Genomic DNA, 18,422 nt, shown 5'->3' with positions numbered 1-18,422 from the left:
ACAAGGTCTACATCAAGTCCTTCCTCTTATGACACTCAAAGTGAAGGAGATTCATATTCGATCAACATGGAGAACCCACCAAATCCATCGATCAACAATAATGATAGATATCAAGAAGATATCGGTGAGAATGCGAACACAACAAGACCAAAATTGATGAGAGATTACTTCATGCCGCACGCTAATGATTCAATCTCAAGCATAGATCCACCGATAGTTGCACTCCAAAATTTCGAGATCAAACCTGCTCTCGTTAACATGGTGTCTTAATAGCAATTTGGAGGACTACCAGATGAAGATCCGCATCTTTATTTGTCAATTTTCCTTGGAATATGTGAGACGATTAAGATCAATGGAGTTACCGATGATGCAATCAGGTTAAGGCTCTTTCAATTTTCATTAAGAGATATAGGGCATAGTTATTCTCATTACTACCTAACTCTATTCAAACTTGGAAACAATTGTTTAATGTTTTCATTGCAAAATACTTTCCGCCTTCCAAAACTTCAATGTTAAGAAATGCAATTACTAACTTTAAACAAAAATAGGGTGAATCATTGTGTGAAACATGGGATCAATACAAGGACATGTTAATGTGTTGTTCATATTATGGTTTAGAGAAATGGTTAATTGTGCAAACTTTTTATGATGGTTTAACTCTCACCGCTAGGTTGTCTATTGATGCTTCTGTAGGAGGAGCAATTATGAACAAGGAACCTGACGGTGCTTACAACCTCATCGAAGAGATTGCACTCAACCAACACTATTGGACCTCAAATCGCAAGAAGCCAAACACAACACCTTGGCATGCACCAAGTCAGCGAACCCACCGCGCTAAACGGAAAGATTGATGCATTGCATACATCACTCAACAACCAATCCAAGCAGCAAACGGTAGCATCAGTCAACGCAACAACATCTAATGGATATTATGGAGAAACACATCAGACATGACAGTGTATGAATGTAGTAGAAGCTGAGGGAGAAACCGAGCAAGTGAATGCCATTGATGCACCAAAATGGTAGCACTACTTTCAGTATATAATAATATATCTTTTTATACCCTAGTTCTACTTTCGTTCGGATCACAAGTGCATAATCCTATCGTGTAGTAGTGTTAAGTATCAATCCATAGGGATAATATATTAAATATTTAATAATATATACTAGTCTAGGTTATGGAGTGATAAGCATAAATTATATACACATTTGATCTAGATTTTATCGTAAAACAACCTCAAATATCTTGTATTTTTAATATAAAATGATTTAAATACACCTAGAATCAAGTTACTGCGGTTGTTTGGCTTTTCGTTGCAGGAAATGATGAAAAATGGCGAAAATACCCTCCAGTGCGGACCAAGTCACCCGCAGTGCGGATCAGAGCAGCCGCACTGAGTACTTAGCCGCATTTCCAACATCCAAGCGCAGCGCAGGAAAAAGTCCGAGCCTAGTGCGGATGAACTTCCATCCGCAGTGCGGATGAGCCCAGCCGCACTCAATACTTAGCCGATTTTCAGGACCTTCAGAGAAGCAGAATCCACCCGCAGTGCGGGTCAGCCATCCGCACTGCCATCCGCATTCAACTAATTCGCAGAAATTAAATAAGGAAACTTGGAGCCAATGCGGGTGAGACCACCCGCAGTGCGGATCGGCCATCCGCACTGGAGCCGCAGAAAAGCCAAATTTAAATGATTTCAACACGGTTTCTATTTTTGGCACTTCATGGACGCGTTTTACAGCCAAATGAGGACAAGGCATCCTGGGAAACAATCCAGATATAGCACCCACTAACTCCACTTTCTAGGCTCTTAATTAGGCATGATCCTTGGCTATAAAAGAGGGGGTTCATTCTCTCCATAGAAGACATCCCTATCTCTTTCATTCTCTCTCTATACACAATACTTAGCGATAAATTCTGGAGAAAAGGAAAGCTTTCAAGCAAGGAGAAGAAGGGTTTCCTGAGCAAGAAGTCGGCAAGATAGAGGTTTTTAATTTGTCAAAAGGTGTAATTACTTCCTTTATTTCATTTCTTCTTACTTTGCCAATTTTTGTAATGGATCTCTCCATGAGGGAGTAGTCCTCTTTCTAGGGGTTTAGGTCAATGCATGAACTTGTTTAATTGTATCTTATTCGGTTATTTGTCTTTGTTATGATTGTTTTATTGGGATTTGATGTTAATTTCTGTGATTTATCATTTGTGTTAATTACATAATTAGTACTTGAAATCGCTGTAGTCCCGCTTTGGTATCTCTTTGTCAAAGGATCCAAAGAAGTTAGGACGAGAGGAGAGTACCATTTATGAATGCAAATACCCTAGGTTTAGATTAGGATTGTAACCAATTTGTGATCTAAACCAGAACTATAGAAATTAAGGTTAGGAATTTGGTGAAGAACCTAACCGTGAAGGCAAACCCTAATTAGGACATCTCAAATCGAATCGGGTATTGGTATGAAGGACTTAATCGTGAAGTATCAATATTTGAGGAGAGGAGAGACTAACAAGAGCTTATGGTCTAAGTAGCTAGGGTGAAGGACCTAACCGTGAAGTCCGAATTACTTAGACACGTTATTAATTCACGAAAGTGACCCTTAATGACATATTAGGTTAGAAACCTCATCAAATCAATCATACATGAACTTAAACAAATACCGAATAGATATAGTTAGCAAGGGAATGTAGACCAAAGACCCCTAGATCTTCTCATCTAGAAAGCAATCTAATCTTTCTTTCATTCATTTACTCTTATTGTTTTAAAAACTCTCTATTCGGGTATTGAACCCAAATTTAGGAATTGTTAGAACAAACCCCCCCCCCCAATTTACTTTTGTTGCACTTTACTTTCCTTTTATTTTCTGAAATTTATTACTAAAGTTTAAACTAAGTTTTTATCGTACTCCCTGTGGTTCGACACCCCAAATACTACTTTGATAGAATTGTGCACTTGCAATTCAACTCAAACACGTATTAAAGGTTTAAAAAGTACATCGTTGTACTGAAGCTTTTTACCATACCATTTGGACACATCATGGAGTTTATATTTGAGTTTGAGGTGGAGGTGCTAATTATGATTAAATCACAAAAATAGGGAGCCTCTAGGGTTTAGGTAATCTCCTTCTAGATTAAGCAAAGTATAATTTCGATGCTTATCTACCCTGCATACGGCACTGTCATAAGGTTTTTTGATCTTTCAATCGACTTTTGGGCAAACAATTCAGAGTGTTCCAGATCCATAAATTATCCTCCTCGCGCAAAGGATAATATATACTTCCCTATCCTACCCCACAAATTATAAAATCCCAAAGACCCTACTTATTTCTATGTCATTCCAAATCAAAAATTGAATATACGATCTACGATATCCTGTCAAGAGAGCCCCTTGGGTTCTAAACCTAGTCTTTGAAATGTTGTCAAGCCTTGTTAGCTGATGTGTTCAAAGTACTTACAAGTAATCCCACTCACGCTGAGATTCAATGAATTCACACCTATTGGTATGTGGAGGACATTGGCATATAGTAGACGAAACTATGTATGCAAGGATATGATCAAAAATAATTCAAAGTATAACGAAATCTCAAATCAACATAAACAAAACATAAATTATACTAAAACATAATAAAAAATTCGATACATGGATACGCCCAAACCTTAGAGATGAGAATATTAGCTTCTCAAAGCCAGGGCAAAAAAAGCGAATAAAATAAGAAATATATAAACCATAACCCTTGAAAATTGAAGAACTCTTGCCACCTTAGATGAGGGTAGTTGCAACTCTAATGCAACAATCCAATTGAAGGTCTTTGAACCACACTAGAAGTGTCTCCATATGGCAAGAAAAGAGGGTGATGCAACCTTAAAGCAACACTCTAATTAAAGGTCTTTGTAGCACTTTAGTAATGTCTCCATATGACAACAAAAGAGAGTAGTTACAACCCTAATACACTACTCCAATTGAATGTCTTTGGAGCACCCGAGTAGTGTCTCCATATGCTAAGAGAAGAGGGTAGTTGCAACCCTAATACAATACTCCAATTGAATGTCTTTGGAGCGCTCTAGTAGTGTCTCTATATAGCAAGACATTTACAAACCTAATACAACACTCCAATTGAAGGTGTCTGGAGCACTCGAGTAGTGTCTCTATCTGGCAAGATAATAGGGCATTTACAACCCTAATACAACACTCCAATTGAAGGTGTTTGGAGCACTCTAGCAATGTCTCCAGATGGCAAGATAATAGGGCATTTAGAACCATAATACAACACTCCAATTGAAGCTTTTTGGAGCACTCTAGTAGTGTCTCCATATGGCAAGATAATAGGGCATTTACAACTCTAATACAACACTACAATTGAAGGTGTCTGGAGCACTCTAGTAGTGCCTCCCTATAGCAAGATAATATGGCATTTACAACCCTAATACACCACTCCAATTGAAGGTGTTTGGAGCACTCTAGTAGTGTCTCTATATGGCAATGTAATAGGGCATTTACAACCCTAATACAACACTCCAATTGAAGGTATTTGGAGCACTATAGTAGTGTCTTTATATAGCAAGTTAATAGGGCATTTACATCCTTAAAACAACACCCTAATTGAAAGTGTTTGGAGCACTCTAGTAGTGTCTCTATATGGCACGGTAATACGGCGTTTACAATCATAATACAATACTCCAATTGAAGGTGTTTGGAGTGCTCCAGTAGTGTCTCTATAAGGCAAGATAATAGAGCATTTACAGCCCTAATACAACACCCCAACTGAAGGTGTTTAGAGCATTATAGTAATGTTTCTATATGGGAAGATAATAGGGCTTTCACAACCCCAATACAACACTCCAATTGAAGGTGTTTTGAGCACTCTAGTAATGTCTCTATATAGCAAGATAATAGGGCATTTATATCCTTAAAAAAACACTCCAATTGAAGGTGTTTGGAGCACTCTAGTAATGTCTCTATATGGCATGGTAATAAGGAATTTACAATCCCAATACAACACTCCAATTGAAGGTGTTTGGATCACTCTAATAGTGTCTCTATATGGGACGACAATAGGGCATTTACAGCCCTACTACAACACTTCAACTGAAGGTGTCTGGAGTACTCTAGTAGTGTCTCCATATGGCAAGGTAATAGGGAATTTAAAACCTTATCCACTCCAACTGAAGGTGTTTGGAGCACTCTAGTAATGTCCATATATGGCAAGATAATAGAGCATTTACAACCCTAATACAACACTCCAACTTAAGGTGTTTGGAGCACTCTAGTAGTGTTTCAATATAGCAAGATAATAGGGCATTTACATACTTAAAACAACACTTCAATTGAAGGTGTTTCGAGCACTCCATTAGTGTCTCTATATAGCAAGATAATAGGGCATTTACAACCCTAATAAAACACTCCAATTGAAGGTGTTTGGAGCACTCTTGTAGGGTCTCTATATAGCAAGTTAATAGGGCATTTACAACCCTAATATAACACTCCAAATAAAGGTGTTTGTAGCACTTTAGTAATGTTTCTATATGGCAAGATAATATGGCACTTATAACCGTAAAACAACACTCCAATTAAAGGTGTTTGGAGCACTCTAATAGTGTCAAGATAATAGGGCACTTACAATCCTAACACAACACTCGAATTGAAGGTGTTTCGAGCATTCAAGTAGAGTCTTTATATGGCAAGATAATATGGTATTTACAACCCTAACACAACACTCCAAATGGAGGTGTTCGGAATACTCTAGTAGCATCTCTATATGGCAAGATAATAAGGAATTACAACCCTTATACAACACTCCAACTGAAGGTGTTCAGAGCACTCTAGTAATGTATCTATATGACAAGATAACAGGGCCTTTACAAACCTAATACTCCAATTGAAGGTGTTTGGAGCACTCTAGTAGTCACTTTATGGCAAGATAATAGGGCATTTAGAACCTTAATAATCCACTTCGACCTAAGATGTTTGGAGCATTATAGTAATATCCCTATATGGAAAGATAATAGAGCATCTACAACCTTAATATAACACTCCAATTGAAGGTTTTTTATGCACACTCTAGTAGTCTCTATATATAGCAAGAGGGCATTTACATCCATAAAACAACACTCTAATTGAAGGTGTTTCGAGCACTCTAGTAGTGTCTCTATATGGCAAGATAGTAGGGCATTTACAACCCTGATACAACACTCCAACTCATATTTGGAGCACTCTAGTAATGTCCCTATATGGTGAGATAATAGGGTATTTATAACTCTAATACAACACTTCAATTGAAAGTGCTTGGAGCACTAGTGTTTCTATATAGCAGATAATAGGGCATTTATATCCTTAAAACAACACTCCAATTGAAGTTGTTTGGAGCACTCTAATAGTGTCTCAATATTGCAAGATAATATGGCATTTACAATCCTAATACAACACTCGAATTGAAGGTATTTGGAGCACTCTAGTAGCATCTCTATATGGCAAGATAATAGGGCATTTAAAACCCTAATACAAGACTCCAATTTAAGGTGTTCGGACCACTCTAGTAGTGTCTCTATATGGCAAGATAATAGGGCATTTACAACCCTTATACAACACTCCAACTCAAGGTATTTGGAGCACTCTAGTAATGTCTCTATATGGAACTATAAAAGAGCATTTATAACCCTAATACAACACTCCAATTGAAGGTGTTTGGTGCACTTTAGTACTGTCTCTTTATGGAATGATAATAGCGAATTAACAACCCTAATAATCCACTCCAACTTAAGGTGTTGGAGCACTCTAGTAATGTCCCTATATGGCAAGATAATCGGGCATGTACAACCCTAATACAAAATTCCAATTGAAGGTGTTTGGAGCACTGTAGTAGTCTCTCTATATAGCAAGATAACAAGGCATTTACATCCATAAAACAACAATCCAATTGAAGGTGTTTCGAGCACTCTAGTAATGTCTCTATCTGGCAAGATAGTATAGGGCATTTAGAACCCTAGTACAACACTCCAATTGAAGGTGTTTGGAGCACTCTAATAATGTCTCTATATGGCAAGGTAATAGGGAATTGACAACCGTAATACAACACTCCAATTGAAGGTGTTTTGAGCGCTCTAACAGTGTCTCATGATGGCAAGTTAATAGGGCATTTACAATGCTAATACAACACTCCAATTGAATGTGTTTGTAGCATTCTAGTAATGTTTCTATATAGCAAGATAATAGGGCATTTACAACCCTAATATAACACTTGAAGGTGCTTGGAGCACTATTGTAGTGTTTCTATATAGCAAGATAATAGGGCATTTATATCCTTAAAACAACACTCCAATTGAAGTTGTTTGGAGCACTCTAATAGTGTCTAAATATGGCAAGATAATAGGGCATTTACAATCCTAATACAACACTCGAATTGAAGTTATTTGCAGCACTCTAGTAGCATCTCTATATGGCAAGATAATAGGGCATTCAAAACCCTAATACAACACTCCAACTGAAGGTGTTCGGAGAACTCTAGTAGTGTCTATATATGGCAAGATAATAGGGCAATTACAATCCTAACACAACACTCGAATTGAAGGTGTTTGGAGCAATCTAGTAATGTCTCTATATGGCACGATAATAGGACATTTATAACCCTAATACAACACTCCAATAGAAGGTGTTTGGAGCACTCTAGTAATAAATCTATATGGCAAGATAATAGGGCATTTACTGCCCAAATACAACACTTCAATTGAAGGTGTTTGGAGCACTCAAGTAGTGTCTCTGTATGGCATGATATTAGGGCATTTACAACTCTAATACAACACTCCAATTAAAGATGTTTGGAGCACTCTAGTAGTGTCTCTATATGGTAAGATGATAGCGCATTTACAACCCTAATACAACACTCCAACTTAAGGTGTTTGGAGCACTCTAGTAATGTCTCTGTCTAGTAGTATCTGCAAATGACATACTAATTGGGCACTTGCAACCCTAATACAACACTCCAATAGATGATGTTTGGAGCACTCTAGTAGTATCTCTATATAGCTAGATAATAGGGTATTTACAACCCTAATACAACACTCCAACTGAAGGTGTTTGGAGCACTCTAGTAGTCTCTCTATATGGCAAGGTAATAGGGCATTCGCAACCCTAATACAACACTCCAATTGATGGTGTTTTGAGCACTCTAGTAGGGTCTCTATATAGCAAGTTAATAGGGCATTTACAACCCTAATACAACACTCCAACTGATGGTGTTTGTAGCACTCTAGTAATGTTTCTATATGACAAGATAATATGGCATTTACAACCCTAATACAACACTCCAATTGAAGGTATTTCGAGCATTTACAACCCTAATACAACATTCCAATTGAAGGTGTTTGGAGCACTATTGTAGTGTCTTCTTTGTGCCAAGATAATAGGGCATTTCCAACCCAAATAATCCACTCCAACTAAAGGTGTATAGAGCACTCTAGTAATGTCCCTATATGGCAAGATAAAATGGCATGTACAACCCTTATACAACACTCCAATTTAAGGTGTTTGGAGTACTCTACTAGTGTCGCCAGATGGCAAGATAATAGGGCATTTACAACCCTAATACAACACTCCAATTGAAGGTATCTGGAGCACTCTAGCAATGTCTCCAGATGGCAAGATAATAGGGCATTTAGAACCCTAATACAACACTCCAATGGAAGGTGTTTGGAGCACTCTAGTAGTGTCTCCATATGGCAAGATAATAGGGCATTTACAATCCTAACACAACACTCCAACTGAAGGTGTTTGGATCACTATGGTAATGTCTCTATATAGCAAGATAATACGGCATTTACAACCTTAATACAACACTCTAATTGAAAGTGTCTGGAGCACTATAGTAGTGTCTCCCTATAGCAAGATAATATGGCATTTACAACCCTAATACACCACTCCAATTGAAGGTGTTTGGAGCACTCTAGTTGTGTCTCTATATGTCAATGTAATAGGGCATTTACAACCCTAACACAACACACCAATTGAAGGTGTTTGGAGAACTCTAGTAGTGTCGCCAGATGGCAAGATTATTGCATTTACGACCCTAATACAACACTCCAATTGAAGATATTTGGAGCACTATAGAGATATCTCTATATAGCAAGTTAATAGGGCATTTATATCCTTAAAACAACACCCCAATTGAAAGTGTTTGGAGCACTCTAGTAGTGTCTCTATAGGCACGGTAATACGGCATTTACAATCATAATACAATACTCCGATTGAAGTTGTTTGGAGCGCTCTAGTAGTGTCTCTATAAGGCAAGATAATAGGGCATTTACAACCCTAATAATCCACCCCAACTGAAGGTGTTTGAGGCACTCTAGTAATGTCCCTATATGGCAAGATAATAGGGCGTGTACAACCCTAATACAACACCCCAATTGAAGGTGGTTGGAGCACTCTAGTAGTGTCTTTATATAGCAAGAAAATATAGCATTTACAACCTTAAAACTATACTCAAATTGAACGTGTTTGGAGCAATCTAGTAGTGTCTCTATATAGCATGATAATAGGGCATTTACAACCGTAATACAACACTCCAATTGAAGTTGTTTGGATCACTCAAGTAGTGTCTCTATATACCAAGATAATAGATCATTTACATTCTTAAAACAACACTTCCATTTACGGTGATTGGAGCACTCTAGTAGTGTCTCTTTATGGCAAGATAATAGGGCATTTACAACCTAAATAATCCTCTCAAACTGAAGGTGTTTCGAGCACTCTGGTAATGTCCCTATATGGCAAGATAATAGGGAATTGACAACCCTAATACAACACTTCAATTAAAGATGCTTGGAGCACTGTAGTAGTGTCTCTGTAAAGCATGATAATAGGGCATTTACATCCTTAAAACAACACTCCAATTGAAGGTGTTTGGAGTACTCTAGTAGTGTCGTCAGATGACAAGATAATAAGGAATTTACAACCCCAATACAACACTCCAATTGAAGGTATCTGGAGCACTCTAGCAGTGTCTCCAGATGGCAAGATAATAGGGCATTTAGAACCCCAATACAACACTCCAACTGAAGGTGTTTGGAGCACTCTCGTAGTGTCTCCATATGGCAAGATAATAGGGCATTTACAATCCTAATACAACACTCCAACTGAAGTTGTTTGGATCACTATCGTAATGTCTCTATATAGCAAGATAATATGGCATTTACATCCCTAATACAACACTCCAGTTGAAGATGTCTGGAGCGCTCTAGTAGTGTCTCTATTTGGCAATGTAATAGGGCATTTACAACACTGACACAACACTCCAATTGAAGGTATTTGGAGCACTCTAGTAGGGTCTCTATATAGCAAGTTAATAGGGCATTTACATCCTTAAAACAACACCCCAATTGAAAGTGTTTGGACCACTCTAGTAGTGTCTTTATAAGCAAAGATAATAGGGCATTTACAACCCTAACAATCCACTCCAACTAAAGATGTTTGGAGCACTGTAGTAATGTCCCTATATGGCAAGATAATTGGGCGTGTACAACCCTAATACAACACCCCAATTGAAGGTGTTTGGAGCACTTCAGTAGTGTCTCTATATAGCAAGATAATAGGGCATTTCTATCCTTAAAAAAACACCCCAATTGAAGGTGTTTGGAGCACTCTAGTAGTGTCTCTATATGGCAAGGCAATAGGGCATTTACAATCCTCATACAACACTCCAATTAAAGGTTGTTGGAGCACTCTAGTAGTCTCTCTATATAGCATGAAAATATAGCATTTACATCCTTCAAACAACACTCAAATTGAACGTGTTTGGAGCACTCTAGTTGTGTCTCTATTTGGCAAGATAATAGGGCATTTACAACCGTAATACAACACTCCAATTGAAGTTGTTTGGATCACTCAAGTAGTGTTCCTATATAGCAAGATAATAGGTCATTTACATTCTTAAAACAACACTTCAATTCATGGTGATTGGAGCACTCTAGTAGTGTCTCTTTATGGCAAGATAATAAGGCATTTACAACCTAAATAATCCTCACAAACTGAAGGTGTTTGGAGCACTCTGGTAATGTCCCTATATGGCAAGATAGTATGGCATTTACAACCCTAATACAACACTCCAATCGAAGGTATTTGGAGAACTCTAGTAATGTTTCTATATGGCAAGATAATAGGGCATTTACATCCTTAAAACAACCCTCCAATTGAAGGTATTTGGAGCACTCTAGTAGTGTCTCCCTATAGCAAGATAATATGGCATTTACAACCCTAGTACACCACTCCAATTGCAGGTGTTTGGAGCACTCTAGTAGTGTCTCTATATGGCAGTGTAATAGGGCATTTACAAACCTAACACAACACACCAATTGAAGGTGTTTGTAGCACTTTAGAAATGTTTCTATGTCAAGATAATAGGGCATTTACAGCCCTAATACAACACTTTAATTAAAGGTGCTTGGAGCAGTGTAGTAGTGTCTCTGTATAGCAAGATAATAGGGCATTTACATCCGTAAAACAACACTCCAATTGAAGGTATTTGGAACACTCTAGTAGTATATCTATATGACGAGGTAATAGGGCATTAACATCATTAAAACAACACTCCAATTGAAGGTGTTTGGAGTACTCTAGTAGTGTTGCCAGATGACAAGATAATTGGGCATTTACAACCCCAATACAACACTCCAATTGAAGGTATCTGGAGCACTCTAGCAGTCTCTTTATATGGCAATGTAATAGGGCATTTACAACCCTAACACAACACAACAATAGAAGGTGTTTGGAGCAGTCGAGTAGTGTCGCAAGATGGCAAGATAATAGGGCATTTACGACCCTAATGCAACACTCCAACTAAAGTTGTTTGGATCACTATCGTAATGTCTCTATATAGCAAGATAATAGGGCATTTACAACCCTAATACAACACTCCAATTGAAGGTGTTTGGAGCACTCTAGTAGTGTCTCCATATGGCAAAATAATAGGGCATTTACAATCCTAATACAACACTCCAACTAAAGTTATTTGGATCACTATCGTAATGTCTCTATATAGCAAGACAATAGGGCATTTACAACCCTAATACAACACTCCAATTGAAGGTGTCTGGAGCACTCCAGTAGTGTCTCTATATGGCAATATAATAGGGCATTTACAACACTGAAACAACACCCCAATTGAAGGTATTTGGAGCACTCTAGTTGGGTCTCTATATAGCAAGTTAATAGGGCATTTACATCCTTAAAAAAACACCCCAATTGAAAGTGTTTGGAGCATTCTAGTAGTGTCTTTATAAGCCAAGATAATAGGGCATTTACAACCCTAACAATCCACTCCAACTAAAGATGTTTGGAGCACTCTAGTAATGTCCCTATATGGCTAGATAATTGGGCATGTAAAACCCTAATACAACACTCCAATTGGAATTGTTTGGAGCACTCTGGTAGTGTCTCCATATGGCAAGATAATAGGGTATTTACAATCCTAATACAACACTCCAACTGAAGTTGTTTGGATCACTATCGTAATGTCTCTATATAGCAAGATAATAGGGCATTTACAACCCTAATACAACACCCCAATTGAAGGTGTTTGGAGGACTTTAGTAATGTCTCTATATTGCAAGATAATAGGGCATTTACATCCTTAAAAAAAAACTCCAATTGAAGGTGTTTGGAGCACTCTAGTAGTGTCTCTATATGGCAAGGCAATAGGACATTTACAATCCTCATACAACACTCCAATTGAAGGTGGTTGGAGCACTCTAGTAGTCTCTCTATATAGCAAGAAAATATAGCATTTAGATCCTTACAACAACACTCAAATTGAACGTGTTTGGAGCACTCTAGTAGTGTCTCTATTTGGCAAGATAATAGGGCATTTACAACCGTAATACAACACTCAAATTGAAGTTGTTTGGGTCACTCAAGTAGAGTCTCTATATAGCAAGATAATAGGTCATTTACATTCTTAAAACAACACTTCAATTGATGGTGATTGGAGCACTCTAGTAGTGTCTCTTTATGGCAAGATAATAGGGCATTTAGAACCTTAATAATCCTCTCAAACTGAAGGTGTTTGGGGGCACTCTGGTAATCTCCCTATATGGCAAGATAATAGGGCATTTAAAGCCCAAATACAACACTCCAATCGAAGGTGTTTCGAGAACTCTAGTAGTGTCTCTATATGGCAAGATAATAAGGCATTTACATCCTTAAAACAACACACCAATTGAAGGTGTTTCGAGCACTCCAGTAGTGTCTCTATATGGGAATATAATAGGTCATTTACAACCCTAATACAACACTTCAATTGATGGTGATTGGAGCACTCTAGTAGTGTCTCTTTATGGCAAGATAATAGGGCATTTAGAACCTTAATAATCCTCTCAAACTGAAGGTGTTTGGGGGCACTCTGGCAATCTCCCTATATGGCAAGATAATAGGGCATTTAAAGCCCAAATACAACACTCCAATCGAAGGTGTTTCGAGAACTCTAGTAGTGTCTCTATATGGCAAGATAATAAGGCATTTACATCCTTAAAACAACACACCAATTGAAGGTGTTTCGAGCACTCCAGTAGTGTCTCTATATGGGAAGATAATAGGTCATTTACAACCCTAATACAACACTTCAATTGAAGGTGTCTGGAGCACTCTAGTAGTGTCTTCCTATAGCAAGATAATAGGGCATTTACAACCCTAAAACACCACACCAATTGAAGGTGTTTGGAGCACCCTAGTAGTGTTGCCAGATGACAAGATAATAGGGCATTTACGACCCTAATACAACACTCCAATTGAAAGTATTTGGAGCACTCTAGTAGTGTCTCTATAAAGGAAGATAATAGGGCATTTACAATTCTCATACAACACTCCAATTGAAGGTGGTTGGAGCACTCTAGTAGTGTCTCTATATAGCAAGAAAATATAGCATTTACATCCTTAAAACAACACTCAAATTGAACGTTTTTGGAGCACTCTAGTAGTGTCTCTATATGGCAAGACAATAGGGCATTTACAACCGTAATACAACACTCCAATTGAAGTTGTTTGGAGCACTTTAGTAGTGTCTCTATATAACATTATAATAGGGCATTCACATCCTTAAAAAAACACTCCAATTGAAGGTGTTTGCAGAACTCTAGTAGTGTCTCTATATGGCAAGGCAAGGGCATTTAAAATCCTCATACAACACTCCAATTGAGGGTGGTTGGAGCACTCTAGTAGTCTCTCTATATAGCAAAAAAATATAGCATTTACATCCTTAAAACAACACTCAAATTGAACGTGTTTGGAGCACTCTAGTAGTGTCTCTATTTGGCAAGATAATAGGGCATTTACAACCGTAATACAACACTCAAATTGAAGTTGTTTGGATCACTCAAGTAGTGTCTCTATATAGCAAGATAATAGGTCATTTACATTCTTAAAACAACACTTCAATTGATGGTGATTGGAGCACTCTAGTAGTGTCTCTTTATGGCAAGATAATAGGGCATTTAGAACCTTAATAATCCTCTCAAACTGAAGGTGTTTGGGGGCACTCTGGTAATCTCCCTATATGGCAAGATAATAGGGCATTTACAGCCCAAATACAACACTCCAATTGAAGGTGTTTCGAGAAATCTAGTAGGGTCTCTATATGGCAAGATAATAAGGCATTTACATCCTTAAAACAACAAACCAATTGAAGGTGTTTCGAGCACTCCAGTAGTGTCTCTGTATGGCAAGATAATAGGTCATTTACAACCCTAATACAACACTGCAATTGAAGGTGTCTGGAGCACTCTAGTAGTGTCTCCCTATAGCAAGATAATAGGGCATTTACAACCCTAAAACACCACACCAATTGAAGGTGTTTTGAGGACAGTAGTAGTGTCCATGTATTGCAAGATAATAGGGCATTTACATTCTTAAAACAACACTCCAATTGAAGGTGTCTGGAGCACTCTAGTAGTGTCTCTCTATAGCAAGGTAATAGGGCATTTTCAACCCTACCACAACACATCAATCGAAGGTGTTTGGAGCACTCTAGTAGTGTCTCTATATGGCAATGTAATAGGGCATTTTCAACCCTACCACAACACATCAATCGAAGGTGTTTGGAGCACTCTAGTAGTGTCGCCAGATGGCAAGATAATAGGGGATTTACGACCCTAATACAACACTCCAATTGAAGGTATTTGGAGCACTCTAGTAGTGTCTCTATATGGCAAGTTAATAGGGCATTTACATCCTTAAAACAACACCCCAATTGAAAGTGTTTGGAGCACTCTAGTAGTGTCTGTAGTGTTTGGAGTGTTTGGAGCAATGTAATAGCGCATTTACATCCCAAATACAACACTCCAATCGAAGGTGTTTGGAGAACTCTAGTTGTGTTTCTATATGGCAAGATAATAAGTCATTTACATCCTTAAAACAACACACCAATTGAAGGTGTTTCGAGCACTCCAGTAGTGGTATGGCAAGATAATAGGGCATTTACAACCCTAATACAACACTCCAATTGAAGGTATCCGGAGCACTCTAGTAGTGTCTCCATATGGCAAGATAATAGGGCATTTACAATCCCAATACAACACTCCAACTGAAGATGTTTGGATCACTATGTTAATTTCTCTATATAGCAAGATAATAGGGCATTTACAACCCTACTAAAACACTCCAATTGAAGGTGTCTCGAGTACTCTAGTAGTGTCTCCCTATAACAATATAATATGGCATTTACAAGCCAAATACACCACTCCAATTGAAGGTGTTTGGAGCACTCTAGTAGTGTCTTTATTTGGCAATGTAATAGGGCATTTACAACCCTAACACAACACAACAATAGAAGGTGTTTGGAGCAGTCGAGTAGTGTCGCCCGATGGAAAGATAACAGGGCATTTACGACCCTAATACAACACTCCAATTGAAGGTATTTGGAGCACACTAGTAGTGTCTCTCTTTAGCAAGTTAATAGGGCATTTACATCCATAAAACAACACCCGAATTGAAAGTGTTTGGAGCACTCTAGTAGTGTCTCTATATGGCACGGTAATACGGCATTTACAATCATAATACAATACTCCAACTGAAGGTGTTTTGAGGACTCTAGTAATGTCCCTATATGACAAGATAATAGGGCCTGCACAACCCTAATGCAACACCTCAATTGAAGGTGTTTGGAGCAGTTTAGTAGTGTCTCTATATAGCAAGATAATAGGGCATTTACATCCTCAAAAAAACACTCCAATTAAAGGTGTTTGGAGCACTCTAGTAGTGTCTCTATATGGCAAGGAAATAGGGCATTTACAATCCTCATACAACACTCCAATTGAAGGTGGTTGGAGCACTCTAGTAGTGCCTCTATATAGCAAGAAAATATAGCATTTACATCCTTAAAACAACACTCAAATTGAACTAGTTTGGAGCACTTTAGAAGTGTCTCTCTATGGCAAGATAATAGGGCATTTACAACCCTAATACAATACTCCAATAGAAGGTGTTTGGAGCTCTCTAGTAGTGTTGCTATATGTCAAGATGATAGGGCATTTACAACCCTAATACAACACTCCAATTAAAGGTGCTTGGAGCACAGTAGTAGTGTCCATATATAGCAAGATAATAGGGCATTTACATCCTTAAAACAACACTCCAATTGAAGGTGTTTGGAGCATTCTAGTGGTGTCTCTCTATAGCAAGGTAATAGGGCATTTACAACTCTAATACAACACTCCAATTGAAGGTGTTTGGAGCACTCTAGTAGTGTCTCTATACTGCAATGTAATAGGGCATTTGCAACCCTCACACAATACACCAATTGAAGATGTTTGGAGCACTCTAGTAGTGTCGCTAGATGGAAAGATAATAGGGTTTTTACGACCCTAATACAACACTCTAATTGAAGGTATTTGGAGCACTCTAGTAGTGTCTCTATATGACAAGTTACTAGGGCGTTTACATCCTTAAAACAACACCCGAATTGAAAGTGTTTGGAGCACTCTAGTAGTGTCTCTATATGGCACGGTAATACGGCATTTACAATCATAATACAAGACTCCAATTGAAGGTGTTTTGAGTGCTCCAGTAGTGTCTCTATAAGGCAAGATAATATGGCATTTATAACCCTAATAATCCACTCCAACTAAAGGTGTTTTGAGCACTCTAGTAATGTCCCTATATGACAAGATAATAGGGCATGTACAACCCTAATGCAATACCCCAATTGAAGGTGTTTGGAGCAGTTTAGTAGTGTCTCTATATAGCAAGATAATAGGGCATTTACATCCTTAAAAAAACACTCCAATTAAAGGTGTTTGGAGCACTCTAGTAGTGTCTCTATATGGCAAGGAAATAGGGCATTTACAATCCTCATGCAACACTCCAATTGAAGGTGGTTGGAGCACTCTAGTAGTGCCTCTATATAGCAAGAAAATATAGCATGTACATCCTTAAAACAACACTCAAATTGAACTAGTTTGGAGCACTTTAGAAGTGTCTCTATATGGCAAGATAATAGGGCATTTACAACCCTAATACAATACTCCAATAGAAGGTGTTTGGAGCTCTCTAGTAGTGTTGCTATATGTCAAGATAATAGGGCATTTACAACCCTAATACAACACTCCAATTAAAGGTGCTTGGAGCACAGTAGTAGTGTCCATGTATAGCAAGATAATAGGGCATTTACATCCTTAAAACAACACTCCAATTGAAGGTGTTTTGAGCATTCTAGTTGTGTCTCTCTATAGAAGGTAATAGGGCATTTACAACCCTAATACAACACTCCAATTGAAGGTGTTTGGAGCACTCTAGTAGTGTCTCTATACTGCAATGTAATAGGGAATTTGCAACCCTAACACAATACACCAATTGAAGGTGTTTGGAGCACTCTAGTAGTGTCGCTAGATGGCAAGATAATAGGGCTTTTACGACCCTAATACAACACTCCAATTGAAGGTATTTGGAGCACTCTAGTAGTGTCTCTATATGGCAAGTTAATAGGGCATTTACATCCTTAAAATAACACCCGAATTGAAAGTGTTTGGAGCACCCTAGTAGTGTATGGAGAACTCTAGTAGTGTTTAGAGCAATGTAATAGGGCATTTACAGCCCAAATACAACACTCAAATCAAAGGTGTTTGGAGAACTCTAGTAGTGTTTCTATATGGCAAGATAATAAGGCATTTACATCCTTAAAACAACACACCAATTGAAGGTGTTTCGAGCACTCCAGTAGTGTCTGTGTATAGCAAGATAATAGGGCATTTACAACCCTAATACAACACTCCAATTGAAGGTATCCGGAGCACTCTATTAGTGTCTCCATATGGCAAGATAATAGGGCATTTACAATCCTAATACAACACTCCAACTGAAAGTGTTTGGATGACTATTTTAATGTCTCTATATAGCAAGATAATAGGGCATTTACAACTCTAATACAACACTCCAATTAAAGGTGTCTGGAAC

The 18,422-nt window shown here is 38.0% G+C and overlaps 1 non-coding gene across 1 annotated transcript; it reads right to left on the bottom strand.

Annotated features, from left to right (window-relative positions):
- Window positions 1–509: 509 nt before the first annotated feature.
- On the bottom strand, window positions 510–616 carry LOC144557669 (small nucleolar RNA R71). Its single transcript, XR_013512748.1, has one exon. It is a non-coding gene; the product is annotated as a small nucleolar RNA R71 (small nucleolar RNA).
- Window positions 617–18,422: the final 17,806 nt, after the last annotated feature.

This window comes from Carex rostrata, chromosome 7, assembly GCF_964058835.1.
Source record: "Carex rostrata chromosome 7, lpCarRost1.2, whole genome shotgun sequence".
Classification (NCBI taxonomy): domain Eukaryota; kingdom Viridiplantae; phylum Streptophyta; class Magnoliopsida; order Poales; family Cyperaceae; genus Carex; species Carex rostrata.
The sequence above is the reverse complement of the archived record's forward strand: the minus strand, read 5'-3'. Positions and strand labels throughout refer to the sequence as shown.